The sequence below is a fragment of the Rutidosis leptorrhynchoides genome, chromosome 5 (genome assembly GCF_046630445.1).
Source record: "Rutidosis leptorrhynchoides isolate AG116_Rl617_1_P2 chromosome 5, CSIRO_AGI_Rlap_v1, whole genome shotgun sequence".
NCBI lineage: Eukaryota > Viridiplantae > Streptophyta > Magnoliopsida > Asterales > Asteraceae > Rutidosis > Rutidosis leptorrhynchoides.
Genome location: NC_092337.1, coordinates 106,896,116 through 106,912,673, shown reverse-complemented (window position 1 = coordinate 106,912,673; position 16,558 = coordinate 106,896,116).

Sequence of the window (16,558 nt, the reverse complement as noted above, 5' to 3'; positions counted from 1 at the left end):
AACGATAATAACGACGATAATAATAATCATTTTTATTAATAATATAAAAATTCAATTGATTATAACTTCCAATCCGTTCACCGAAACCATTCGATATCTAAATGAAAAGTTCTTAATTTTTCGCTAGCTTTCCAACGATATGCATATCTTATATCTTATCTCAACCGCATATGTAACTAATTCAGGATTCAACATAACCTAACTAAAGGCAATATCAAAAGTACAAGCATGCATAATCCTATATACTCTAGCACTAGTCAGGGATACACTATTAGTATGTAAAAATTAAATTATGAGTGCTTACGTATCAATATGGAGATTCAATATTGCAGGAAAGGTACGTAGACGCAACGGAGATGCTAACCAATAAATTGACCTCACGAGCATACCCATGAACCTTACCCATCATTTCCATAGCTATAAACCAAAATTTCCTTAGCCCTATCCTACTCGCAAACCAGTTTTGAAAATTACCCGAACAGCACTCCGTCGTAGTATTTTATGTATAAATACTATAATAATACTAACACTAAAACTACTAATAAGAAATATTAAGATTAATAATAATAATAATCTTAATAATAATAATAATAATAATAATAATAATAATAATAATTATTATAATAATTATAATAATAATAATAATAATTATAATAATAATAATAATAATAATAATAATAATAATAATAATAATAATAATAATAATAATAATAATAATAATATAAATATATATAGAGTACGAGATAGATGGATGATGAAAAATGAAAATGAATCCAAATCGAGCGAGACTTTAAGGACTTCACCTCACCAAACTCCCCATGCGATCGTATGGGGATGTGAGAGTTAATTCATGCGGTTGCATGACCGTAGCCACCAGCTGGTATCCATCTCAAAACTTTGCCGACACTCGTTTATATATTTATTTATATATATATATAATATATTTAATTTATATAATTAATTTTATATTATATTTTATTTACGCTCATGGTAAAAATGTAATTTTTACTCAAATGACTCGTACGTTGTCACTCGACTCATGTACCACTTTCGATTTTTCGAACGCACTTTCGTACGTTTAGAAAACTGGCCTTTTACGTTATGCGACGTATACCCTTATTAATAATTTGACTTACTCATCAATATATTACCTTATAAAAAATGTAACTTATAAAATTGAGCGTTGTGGTCATTTGCTTCTATAAATCAGTGACTCGTTGTTTATCAAAATATATTACTTTAAATCAGGACATTTTATGACTAAGTTATATATATTTATATTTTCATTTCGAAATATAAATTTGAACTATTTACTTAATATAGTTTTTCAAAACTAATGTCATTCAAAACTTATATATCTAGAAATCATTTTGATTATTAAGAATTACTATTTCGTAACATTTAAATTTTTAAAGTTTAAAATTGATATAGTTCATTTATATACAAAGGTTCATAAAACATTTTAATAACTAAATTATTGTATATTCAAAAATCATTTTATTACAAAGGTTAGAAGTTGTTATGTCATAAGATGTTTTTAATAATAAAAGTCTATTATATCGAAAAGACGTTTTCGTTTAAGAAAATAAAATCATATATGAATCATATCAGGTTTCAAGGTTTTAAATTTCCATTTTAATCATGACTCGTAGGATTAAGTCTAAAGGAAAATCAAACGTATGGAATCATCTTAATGTAAAATGTCGATCTATTTAACTTGTCAATATCTATTTCCTAATTTACCTATATTCCCTAATTTCACTTTCACAATACATAATATGAAGGTTAATTAATTTATCTTATCAAAAGTCACGAGGTAATTATTGTAAGGCATGTATTGGAATTTAACAGGAATTTCCACCAATCCGACTAGCTCTCGCTACTTGACACTTTGTCCTTACTCGAAGATCACTTTACCATTTATTCCAAATATCGTTAAAAGGAAAGGTTTTCCAAATCAAAGTGGACCTCTTAACAGAGACTCGTAATCATAATTTAATGTATCTGATGAATCAATCATTTAATCTTATATTTTAGTTTCATCGATAATCATATAGAAACAAATACGTTCATTCAAAGCATTATACGTTTAAACACTTTGTTGACATTTTCAAGTTATAATATATATACATATACATACATAATCATATATGTTCATTTAATGGTTCGTGAATCATTGGAATTTGGTCGAGGTTAAATGAATGTATGAACACAGTTTACATTTCTTAAAATTCAACTTAACAAACTTTGCTTATCGTGTCGGAATAATATAAAGATTAAAGTTTAAATTTGTTCAGAAATTTCCGGGTCGTCACATTAGGGGTGGTTTGTGGGCTTGCTCGTTCAATTTTGGAAGTGTAGGGTTAAAATCAGAGATTGGTGAATGCCATTCGGTGATGCATTTGATGGACTCTTGGTCAAGGGTTGATGCAATTGAATGTACATGAAAAACAGTCGTGCTAGCAAAAGAAGTCGACATGATAATGAGATTGAAATGAAGAGTAAATTGACCTGAGTGATTGATTGTGTGGTTGCCGGAACTTGATCAGAAAATTTGGGAGCGAAGATGAAAAAGAAATTAATTTGAATCGTTTACCCTAAATGGAAAAGGATGGTCCTATTTATAATGGGAACGGTTAGGGCTCCAATAACAAGTAATTTAATATGCACCGTACACGTGTCACAATCTGAACAAATGACAAAACGAATGAACGGTTAATGATAAGAATATCGCATGGTTTTGTTTTGGTATGGTGCAGGTTAGCAAATTCTGGTGGTTACACAAGCTGTGATTTGACAGCCTGTCATGATTATCTGCACTACAGCCGTTTCCAAGACTGTCATTAGCAGACGTTTGATTGACAAAGGCTGTCTAGTAATTAATGCAGCATAATGGAAAATCTTGGTTAAAAAATTTGGTTACTTAAAGTTTCTTTTATTTTTTAATCAAGATATTTTATGAGGATTAAACATATTATTTCGTTTTAAATGTTCCTAAGTAGTAGTTTAATATGACGCGCCATGGTGATCGCACATCATTTTAAACTGGGGGACTTAAGGATATGTGTACCTACGCGCATGGCACTCGTGCGTATCACGTGTTGCGCACACGTCTTAAGCGTTACCAAACCATCTGATTAGGAGGCGCGCATATGAGTATTGCTTAGCGTGCACGAAAGCAATCTGATGTAATCTTATCCATAATTAAGTATGATCCTTTTCCAACTATAAACCCGTTATTTATGGTTATTATTTTGGAAGGATCTAGAAGAGAATTAAGAGCTAATCTAGGGTTTCATTATAAATACAATCCTAACCTCCTTTACTCGACAACAACATTTTCTGTATTACTCAAATATATGATTGCATTCGGAAAACACCCTTACGGTAACAGGTATGTTCTACGAACATAAACCCTATGCAACCACCTTTAGTGGCAATCGTTACGGAAGTTGCCATCAATGGTGAACGTAGCTTTGATCACCCTTTTGTAGATCATCATCTCTATAAGGGTTATTCACGGTAAACCGGACTGGAGATCAAAGCTATAAACATTCCTAAACACTTCATCATGAACTCAACTTTAACTTTGCTCTTGGAGCAGATTTATGTTCGATCAGTCGCTTTCTGGTAATAATATCTAGCTCGTCGCCAAACAAGCTTCTGTCAAGCCGGGGTTGGAGAAAACACCCCTTCAAAGGCAGGAGTGCACTGGGTATTCGCAACTGTGCGCACCAGTCCAAGTTATAGAACTACTTTGCATTAATGCATGACACAAAGATTTTCGCAGACAATATCTTGGAAAAAGAAAATATAGGCGCATTGCCGAAAGGTGATGCTAATATTTTATCTACTAGCGCATTTACATAAACAATATATGATATTCTTCTTAAAATAATGCATAAAACCCAACTGAAATTACAAAACCCTAGACGTTATCCTTATGCTTCGTCCATGAAGTTTCGTGACTAATCGTCAAAACTTCCACCATCATCTACCATCGTTGAAGAGCTACCTCCCTCATCTTCTCCCATACCAGTTGTTTGATTGATTTGTGACCTGTTTATACCAGTTCAATTTTTTTTTTTAAATCAACGAATGCGCATTAATATGCGTTAAATGCAATAAAGCGTGCGTCTTATGTTTCGGATTGTACAACATTGTGCTCATTTAAATGTGGTAAGCGTGCTGAACTATACACGCGTTAAGCATCCATTCAGGTCAAACAACCCTTCAACCTACCTTACTGTTGTAAAATTAATAATTATCGTAAATACCTGTCGCTGATCGTCACTTTCTTCTGGTGACTTTGACGCCATTATTGCAATTCTAGCTTTCATGGGAAATTTGAGCAGACCAGGCACAATGGAAAGTATCACCCCAATCTTTTGTTAGGAGGGGCACCCTATTAGCGCATCATATCTGGAAGACGCACGCAAAACACTAAAATCCACTAGCTCCATCCACGTCCTCAACCAGTCATCATCATCTTTGAGTTGCAGTTTGACCTTCAAAACTCCTAAGGTCAATGTCAGGTCACCAGAAAGTCCTTGGAACCTTTCTCTTGACGGCTTCAAGCTAAGTCTGAGCCTGTGCGGAAGTTTCCTATAACAACGTTCAAACATGATATCGCCGCAGCTGCCCGTATCCGCACAGAGGCGATTGATCTTGAGTACCCGCCAACCATGATGAGATCGATCTTGGCTCCTTGAACTCCCACAGATGGGAAAGAGATCTTTAAGTTTTTCCAGGAGTGCACAGATCTTGGCTTTGTTGCAGCGCATTCTTTTGTGACAATGTGGATCACTTTATGCTGTCTCTTTGCTTTGTCTTCATCATACTCTTCCTTGCGCGATCGCTCCTTAGGCACCTTCAAGTGTTGAAGCTCACCTTGCTTCAAACACGCAACCACCTTATCTGTCAACGCTTTACACCTGTTAGTCTCATGCCCATAATCATCATGGAAATCACAGAATTGGACTTGTCACGCCTTATGTATTTTGACATGCGCGCGGGCCTACCAAAAGTCTGCGATATTAGTTCTGTTGCAAGAATTTCCATAAGACTCTTTTCCAGGTTTTTGATGAGCGTTTGATTGTATTCCCGGTTCCTGTTCCGCTGATTGTTACTGCCAAGATATCCATGGGTGTGTCCACGACCGCTATTATTGATGTGCTGATAGGGACCGGTATCCTGGTACCCCTGTGAGAGTTGTGCAAATTGCGCCCTCCTATAGGTGATTCATGGTCGTCACGACGGCCATGACTATTCCCATATCGTGAATATCATATGGTATCTTTAGATATGTGTAAATGCTCATGTGAATCTCTGATGGTTTCAGCTAGTGTATCGGGTGGCCTTTTTCGTAACTTTTGTCATAACTGTAAGTGACGCTCTCTACATATTTCGTGAACAAATCCTGAAACCTTCTGTGATTCTACAAATTAGGGATGTGAGCTACTTCTCGATTGTACCTATCAATAAACTGTCCTATAGACTCCCGACACCCTTGTTTAATGTCATCACATTCGACGTGAGTCCTTCTAGATGCTCTCATGTTGTGAAAGTTGAGTAAGAAGCACTCCTTTAAATCATGGTAGGAAATAATGAGCGGCATAGGCAGGTTATTAAACCATTGACGCGCTATTCCCTCTAGGAGGGGAGGGAATTCGACGCACTTGGTCTCATCTGCCCACCTTTGATTGCGAGCGATGCCTTCATACTTCTGCAAGAAGTCATCAGGGTCTGAGAGTCCATCGTAGTACCCTAACATAAGTGGGATTACGGGTAAGGTTGTGGCGATGTAGTTAAATATGTGAGGCGGGAAATTTTTAGAAGTGGGCGCGGTTTCAAACGTTGGCTTAACATTAATCCCTTTCATCCTCAAGAATGAAAGGATAACGATCGATGTGCTGATGGGACAAGAATTGAAAATATAACATGGTTACATATCTAGTCGTGGTTTGGAATAGAGCTTCACAAAATGTGAGGTTCCAAAGTAATTGCTAAAACACGAAGTCTATAAATTAAAAGAAGATTATAGCGGCTAGCAATTTTGGGCTGGGCTGAAATTATAAGAAAAATAAGCATGGAAGCTACATAATTTGTTGAGATATTATGTGATGACCCGAAGATTTTCGATTAAATTTAAACTTTAATCTTTATATATTTCTGATACGATAAGCAAAATCTGTAATGATGAGTCTCGAAAGTTTTGAAATCTATATTCATGTAATCAATTGCTCTTTGACTGTGCTCGACGATTCACGAACTATTGGCTGTAAATAAAAATGTAAATATAAATATAAGAATATATATATATATATAGGTATATGTAAAATATATGTAATTATAAATAGGAATATAAGTGTATATATAATATTTTGAAACAATAAATTACAATCTAGTTATTTGATTTAAATATGTAAGGAGTATACAAGATAGTAAATTTGCTAGTAAAATAAATATCTATATGTATATGAATCTATACATAATTAATGTTGTATGTATATATAAATATATGTGTAAATAATAGTGTATATATAATAATGGGAAATTATAAAATATAATATAACCATTAGAACTAGATATATAAAATAAGATACAAAATAATTAAGTATAATTTAAAATGAATCCATATATATAAAGACATGATTTCTAGGTATAATTATTATATGTAATATATATAAAATTAAATAAGATAGAATCAATAAAAGTAATTATATAATATGATTATTAAACATTACATAATGAATAATATATAATATTAAAATAATAAAAATAATTTCAATTTAAGAATATAGTTGTTGTAAGTAATATTAATATTACTTTAATTATTACTATTAATATTAACATTAAAGTTGGTATTGTTGATATTAGTATTATTATTATTAAAAAAAAAATATAATAATAATAATAAATAAATATAAAGATCTTAAATATAAATAATATTATAAGAATAATTAAAACTATAATTTAGTTGTATTAGTTATTATTATTATTAGATTATGAATAAAATTACTAAAAGGTATTATTCTTATTTAAAAATTATTAATATCATTACTTTTATCCTTAATATTAATAATATTAATATTAGTTGATATTATTAATAATATTATTATTATTCTAATTATTATTATTATTATTATTATTATTATTGTTATTATTACTTTTATGTTAACTATTAATATTAATTAAATAAATTAGGAATTCTGTGAACAAACAAATCGTACAGGTTGTTACACCAATCCTTGTCAAATTCGATCTTTCACTATCTGTATAATCCAAACAAGTAGCAAGATTACAAAATCTGTTTAAGGACTATATCAGTTTTTATTTATTTATTTATTTATTTTCTGTCTGTTATGCTATAAACCCGTCGACATTTTTTTTTGATTGACCAATTCAACGCTTTTAAGCTAATCTTTTGGACTTCCATTATCTTATCAATTACACGATTTATCTGTTCCTGTAACACACACAGAATTACTTATTTATTTATTTATTTTTTTCTTCCTTCAGCTCAATATCTCTGTTTCATTCTCATTTTCATCAAAACTTAAATTCGAAATATTTGTTAAAATCTAAGATTACAGAGTTGTTAGGAATTTGTTACTTGAAATAACTGAAAAGTTTCAACTTCCAAATCCTTTTATCGAATTCGAATTTCACAGTCAACATTTTTAAAATAAAAAGGTCAAACAATGTTCTAAGATCGAATTGAAGATTTACTCGAGGTTTCTGTTGTAATTAAGGGTCTCAAAAGTTTCTAGGGGTGATTTAGAACATATTAAATTTTATAACCAGCGTCTAAAAACATCCGGATTTCAAAAACCAACTTTGAGTTCATCACGTTCATAAACGAGTTTGATGCTGCTATATTTTCTGTTATTTTTCTTTTTCAACTATTCTATCAAAAAGGATATCATAATCGGTCGTTTTATTTGCAATTACAATTCATAAACCAAAATTTTATTAATCTGTGTGGATTAATGATGTACCAGTCGAATTAGGAATTGAAGAAGAAGAATAGGGAACAAATTGAAATACAGGTTAAATTGATTTCTGAGTCGTATTAAATTAGAAAGGCTGGGTAGCTTGGGTGGTAAAGGCTGTTTGCGTGGTTGCGGGAGGTTGCGGGTTCGAGTCTCGGTTGGAGCCATTTTTTTTAACTTCGATTATTTTGAGGTAGTTTTCATTACCAATATTATTATTATTATTATTATTATTATTATTATTATTATTATTATTATTATTATTATTATTATTATTATTATTATTATTATTATTATTATTATTATTATTATTATTATTATTATTATTATTATTGTTGTTATTGTTATTATTGATATTATTATTATTATTATTATTGTTTTTATATGTATCATAATTGTTATTGTTATTAGGTTGTTACTAAGATTAAGATTATAAATATTAGTATCATTAAAAAGCAATATTATTATGACTAGTATTATCATTAAACATAATATATTTAAGATTAAACAAAGATCATGACTAATAAGTATTATTATAAACGTTAATTTAAAACTTCGAATTCGAAAATAATATTTTGCTATAAATAATACTAGGTAAAATGTATAAACCTATGAAGTTGAAAACTATGGATAAAAATTTTGATTTAAGTAAGTTAGTAATTATTATTATCATTATCATTCTTATCAATACTAGTATTATTACAAATAGATATTTATATATATATAAAAATGCATTACAATAAAAAAAATTAATATTACATATCACTGTATTGTTATTATTATAATGAAAATCACCAAACTATATATATATATATATATATATATATATATATATATATATATATATATATATATATATATAACCTACTAATATTAATTATATAAATACTTACAAATAATAAATTATCGATTTTTAAATATAACCTTAAACAAGTATGTATATAAATATAGATATATTAATATAACTATATAAATATTAACTACTATGAATATATACACAAATTAAACATACATAATATATAAATTAAAGATATAATAAGTAAATTGTTCAGTTATTATTATGTGTTTTAATATAGATATACAAATGATATAGGTTCGTGAATCCGAGGCCAACCCTGCACTTGTTCAATATAGTCATATGTATTTTTACTACAAAATACATTAGGTGAGTTTCATTTACCTTTTTACCCTTTATATTTTTGGGCTGAGAATACATGCGCAATTTTTATAAATGTTTTACGAAATAGACACAAGTAATCGAAACTACATTATATGGTTGAATTATCGAAATCGAATATGCCCCTTTTTATTAAGTCTGGTAATCTAAGAATTAGGGAACAGACAACCTAATTGACGCGAATCCTAAAGATAGATCTATCGGGCCCAACAAGCCCCATCCAAAGTACCGGATGCTTTAGTACTTCGAAATTTATATCATGTCCGATGGAGGATCCCGAAATGATGGGGATATTCTTATATGCATCTTGTTAATGTCGGTTACCAGGTGTTCAATCCATATGAATGATATTTTTGTCTCTATGCATGGGACGTATGTTTATGAGAAATGGAAATATGAAATCTTGTGGTCTATTAAAATTATGAAATGATTATTTATGTTAAACTAATGAACTCACCAACCTTTTGGTTGACACTTGAAAGCATGTTTATTCTCAGGTATAAAAGAAACAATCCGCTGTGCACTTGCTCATTTTAAAGACATTATTGGAGTCGATCATCGCAATGGAACCAGATGTTGGTGACTTCGTCCAGATAGATTAGGACGGGTCCTTTCAGTTGGTATCAGAGCGGTGATCTTAGTGAACCAGGTCTTGCATTAGAGTGTCTAATTAGTAGTTGTTTAGATGCATTAGTGAGTCTGGACTTCGACCGTATCTGCATGTCAAAAATTTTTGCTTATCATTTCTAGTCAGAAATCATCTGCTTATCATCCTTAGAAAATTTTCTGCTTATCATTCTTAGTCTAGACACATCCTATTGCAATGATTGCATGAATAGTGTATAGACAAAAATTCGTATCTTAGTGTATCTACAAATTCATATCTTAGTATATCTGTTACTGTAGACTTTGCCTAACAACTTCCGTGAATTTCTCCATAACTTATGGGATTTTAGTATTACATATGCATATATAAATTATGTATTGCAGGGTACTAATTTACATCCTATAATCTATTTCTTATCGAAAATCCTTCATCTGATCGTACGAGATGAATCCTGCAACCAGTTCGAGTCCCTCAGATTCCGATAGCTAATTCGATAGTTATTCCGACAACTATTCCAATATGGATTTCCACTCGAACTCCGAAAGCAGTATAATCAGAATGAATCAACCAATCAGTCATCCTCAATTCAACTGATGGGTTCATAGTCGACTTAATCCATGGAAACGCGCAGAAGTCAATCCCTTCCACCAACTAAATTCACATCTTGACAATGAACCTGAAGCGTTTACCGGCGAACCTGTTCGAGACACCATTTTCAGTCTCATTTCCAGGGTACTCGACAAGATCATATTCTATCCACAATTCTGAACCTTATTCATCCGCTCGTTCCGACCGACAATCATCCTGGAGTAATAAGTCAACGAACTTCGTGCTCGAATAATCAATTCGGAGAATATGGTGCAAAATATACCAGCTTCAGCAACATCACCGGCACCAATAGTACAATCAATAACAGCACCAGTACCATCAACAATACATGCTTCAATATCATCATATGTACTTTGAGTATGATCTTCGTTCTACGTATCGTTCTACCTCATTTATCTTCGTTTGACATGGCGAATATGTAATCTCTAAAGTTTTAGAGATTATTTATTCTAGTTCCAACCGAAAAGCAAATGAGTTTAATATCATATTAACTCATTAAATCCATAATTGCATCTGAAGAAAATATATATACAAGTATATTTCCATAAAGATTGTAATTAAAAAAAATGCTTTCGTACAAACTATTAATGGTGAAAATATTTTAACGGGTAGGTAATACCCGAGGAATATTTAAATTTCACATTAATAAGTTACACTGTACATTCTTCGAATCTGATTCAACAGTTATTCACTATTCTATTTACAACCACCGAGATACGTATCCGTTCACCAAAGAATAACTATTCTCATTCAAATTCAATTTCATATTTGGATTTTGACCTATCAGAATCCAACAAGTGGCATAATGAAGAAATAATGGACACAATAAAAATTGATTAGAAACAGACTAATTAACAATATTAAATTTTAATAAGAAACCACGCTAACAAAAGCCTAGCTAACTGTTCCTAGCTAACTGATTATATTTTATTTATCGCAATTTAATTATCGCAATTTACATTTTTGCAATTTTATTTATCGTCATTTAATTTTCTGTTATTTACTTTACGCACTTTATTATCATCATTTAATTTCTGTTATTTATTTTTACGCACTTTAAATATCGGGACACGCATACAAGGTTTTGACATATCATATCGACACATCTATATATATTATTTGGAATCACCATAGACACTCTATATGCAGTAATGATCGAGTTCTCTATACAGGGTTGAGGTTGATTCTACAATAATATATATAGTTTGAGTTGTGATCGAGTCTGAGACGTATACGGGTCACGATACGTATTAATTCGAATATTATATATATATAATTATATATAAATTATTGAATTGCTAACTGTGGACTATCAACTGAGGACTATCAACATTGGACAATTAAAATGAATTAAAATATTGATTAAAACTTATGAAACTAAACAATTCTTCAAGTTGCCACTTGATTTCATCTTAAACCTTAATTGTACCTTGACGATTCCAATCTGCACTCAAACTTTCATAATTCTTGAAAATACCTCAATCGATAGGATGAATCAACCGCACTTCATCTATGGAAGGAAAGATTTGTGCATATAGTTATGCACCTGAGAAACTCTCGACAACTGAGTAAAAGTTTAACACGTAGCCGCGTCAGATCCTTTGGCATTTATTAGCAAAAATAACTTTGCGATCCCTTTTCAAATTAGCAAATTTTGTCACAGCTCCAGCTAGTACATCGACCTTTCATTCGAATAAGTCTTATTATAACTTTGATATATAAGTTTACCTTTCATCATCGTTACCGGGGAACCGTTTATATTCTACCACATTAGCAGTAAACTTACCAGCAACCTCATTGCTCCTTGGCTTAAACCTCTCCGATAAATCACTATATTTATCCATTGAAACCCTATCATATATTCATCTACATCTTGTAACAATAATTTCCATACCAACAATTGGGAATCATCAAATCATTAATCTCGAATCCCGCAAGCGTTTTCACTTCAACGGTTATATATACATATAACGTGTAATTCCTGGAAATTTTGATCTTCAATTCTGAAATTCCGAACAGCACTCAGTCTACAAATCAATACATTGAACATTGAAAAAGTTGAATGAAGCAGCAGAAACTGTAGGCAACCGTAAACGACCTTAATCATCGGAAGTTTGATGATAAAGAATAATATGTTGGAAAAGCTCAGAAACGTTGGAACTGAAAAACGGATAAAGTTAACCATGAAGGAGACCAAGGACAAATACAAGGACCATACCCTATATTCAAAGAATCCAGATAATTCTGGATCCGTTGAAATCTTTAGAGAATATCTTGCCCCGAAGTCATGTTAAAATCTTTCGAAAAATCTTTCTCCATCAACCATCGAACTTAGAAATTCCAAAATATCATCATCAATATCTTCGATATTTCTGAGGATATTTTCATCAATATTCTCGTTCGAAATTATATACCTCTTCGTGCTTCCTATGTATCATTATATTGGAAACATTCAATAGAAAATTTAGTACCAAAAAGCGGATTATGCGAAACTATGAAGGAAGCCGTGGACAAATCACAAAGAATAAGTTTGACTTCAAAGAATTCAAATGATTCAATGCCTGCTGAAATCTTTAGCGAATACCTTGCTTCTGACTCTAGACCCTTGCGGACAATAGTCTCCATCATCCTCTGATCTTAGATATTCAAAGATATTATCTTATCTTTCATTATAAATATCCTCCATATTTCTAAAGATATTTTCATAAGTATTCTTATCTGAAGTCATTAATCTCTTCATGATATCAGTGTTACATCATATAGAAACTGTTAGTTTCTATATTCTGTAAACTTTCGAGCTTAAAATATGAATGTTATTGAAGTAATGTTGAGAACTGATGCATGAGTTAGTATAATATAATGACACTTGATCAACGTGATTATATTACAGTAAGTCATGCTGAGTTTCTAAATGGAACATGATGATTCACAAATTATAATGTCATCATGTGTCATGTTACATAACTCTTTCATTCTGATTAACTTCTGAACATATCAAGAAAATATATTCTTGATGGTTCTATTCTCAGTGATTCTGGTAATTTGACAAATCAAATCGTGCTAATATGTTCTTTCATGTTTAGAACATTAAGCTCATTCGAAACTCCACACCTATGAATTCTGGATCGTTACTTGCAAAAAGAAAACAAAAGCATGAAGCTCCGAGATAGAAAGGGGGTATAAATCGCAGCAAATCAGAGAGAACATTAACTATGAATAACAATGATTATAGAAGACGGAAACAGGTATTCCAAAATATAAGAGAAAATATAAAACCCAATAACAACACGGAGGTTTCAAACCGGGGATATTAATACGAATAGCAAAATAAAGACACGGTAGAATTAAGAATAGTATCCCCCCAAGGTAAAAGTAGAAGTAAACAGATTCTTCAGGTGGTAGTTGGAAAAGAAGAACGATCATTGCGATAGTTAGAATAAGAACAAGGATCAGAACAGGGTTAAGCATTTTCATAAATCTTTTGAATTTGGAAATTGAGTATAGAAGTGGTGAAAACAAATGGAACGGAAAAGGTAAATTTATAAAGGAAATATCAGACGTAGTAATCGGGGCAGATCACCGAATTTAATTATAGAGATCTTATTTTCCTTACTCACCGAAGAATCAAATCTTTTCGATTTTGAAGATTTTCTATAAATCCCTTGAATTCCGGAATTCAACCCTGGCTCCGTCAAAAGTTAAGACGAATCCTGATTTTTCCTATTTCAATCTTTTGTGATAGCCTCATTCGTACTCTTCGAATAATCGAGTTATTTTTCATCCATATTACCCAATGATGATAAAACTCAATTTATCAACTCATATTCGTCATAAAAACATTTTTATTGTTAGCCATGATCACCTTACTCAAATTTCGGGACGAAATTTCTTTAACGGGTAGGTACTGTGATGACCCGGAGATTTTCGATTAAATTTAAACTTTAATCTTTATATATTTCTGATACGATAAGCAAAATCTGTAATGATGAGTCTCGAAAGTTTTGAAATCTATATTCATGTAATCAATTGCTCTTTGACTGTGCTCGACGATTCACGAACTATTGGCTGTAAATAAAAATGTAAATATAAATATAAGAATATATATATATATATATATATATATATATATATATATATATATATATATATATATATATAGGTATATGTAAAGTATATGTAATTATAAATAGGAATATAAGTGTATATATAATATTTTGAAACAATAAATTACAATCTAGTTATTTGATTTAAATATGTAAGGAGTATACAAGATAGTAAATTTGCTAGTAAAATAAATATCTATATGTATATGAATCTATACGTAATTAATGTTGTATGTATATATAAATATATGTGTAAATAATAGTGTATATATATAATAATGGGAAATTATAAAATATAATATAACCATTAGAACTAGATATATAAAATAAGATACAAAATAATTAAGTATAATTTAAAATGAATCCATATATATAAAGACATGATTTCTAGGTATAATTATTATATGTAATATATATAAAATTAAATAAGATAGAATCAATAAAAGTAATTATATAATATGATTATTAAACATTACATAATGAATAATATATAATATTAAAATAATAAAAATAATTTCAATTTAAGAATATAGTTGTTGTAAGTAATATTAATATTACTTTAATTATTACTATTAATATTAACATTAAAGTTGGTATTGTTGATATTAGTATTATTATTATAGTTATAATTAAAATTTTATTATTAAAAAAAAATATAATAATAATAATAATAAATAAATATAAAGATCTTAAATATAAATAATATTATAAGAATAATTAAAACTATAATTTAGTTGTATTAGTTATTATTATTATTAGATTATGAATAAAATTATTAAAAGGTATTATTCTTATTTAAAAATTATTAATATCATTACTTTTATCCTTAATATTAATAATATTAATATTAGTTGATATTATTAATAATATTATTATTATTCTAATTATTATTATTATTATTATTGTTATTATTACTTTTATGTTAACTATTAATATTAATTAAATAAATTAGGAATTCTGTGAACAAACAAATCGTACAGGTTGTTACACCAATCCTTGTCAAATTCGATCTTTCACTATCTGTATAATCCAAACAAGTAGCAAGATTACAAAATCTGTTTAAGGACTATATCAGTTTTTATTTATTTATTTATTTATTTTCTATCTGTTATGCTATAAACCCGTCGACATTTTTTTTGATTGACCAATTGAACGCTTTTAAGCTAATCTTTTGGACTTCCATTATCTTATCAATTACACGATTTATCTGTTCCTGTAACACACACAGAATTACTTATTTATTTATTTATTTATTTTTTCTTCCTTCAGCTCAATATCTCTGTTTCATTCTCATTTTCATCAAAACTTAAATTCGAAATATTTGTTAAAATCTAAGATTACAGAGTTGTTAGGAATCTGTTACTTGAAATAACTGAAAAGTTTCAACTTCCAAATCCTTTTATCGAATTCGAATTTCACAGTCAACATTTTTAAAATAAAAAGGTCAAACAATGTTCTAAGATCGAATTGAAGATTTACCCGAGGTTTCTGTTGTAATTAAGGGTCTCAAAAGTTTCTAGGGGTGATTTAGAACATATTAAATTTTATAACCAGCGTCTAAAAACATCCGGATTTCAAAAACCAACTTTGAGTTCATCACATTCATAAACGAGTCTGATGCTGCTATATTTTCTATTATTTTTCTTTTTCAACTATTCTGTCAAAAAGGATATCATAATCGGTCGTTTTATTTGCAATTACAATTCATAAACCAAAATTTTATTAATCTGTGTGGATTAATGATGTACCAGTCAAATTAGGAATTGAAGAAGAAGAATAGGGAACAAATTGAAATATAGGTTAAATTGATTTCTGAGTCGTATTAAATCAGAAAGGCTGGGTAGCTTGGGTGGTAAAGGGTGTTTGCGTGGTTGCGGGAGGTTGCGGGTTCGAGTCTCGGTTGGAGCCATTTTTTTTAACTTCGATTATTTTGAGGTAGTTTTCATTACCATTATTATTATTATTATTATTATTATTATTATTATTATTATTATTATTATTATTATTATTATTATTATTATTATTATTGTTGTTGTTGTTGTTGTTATTGTTATTATTGATATTATTA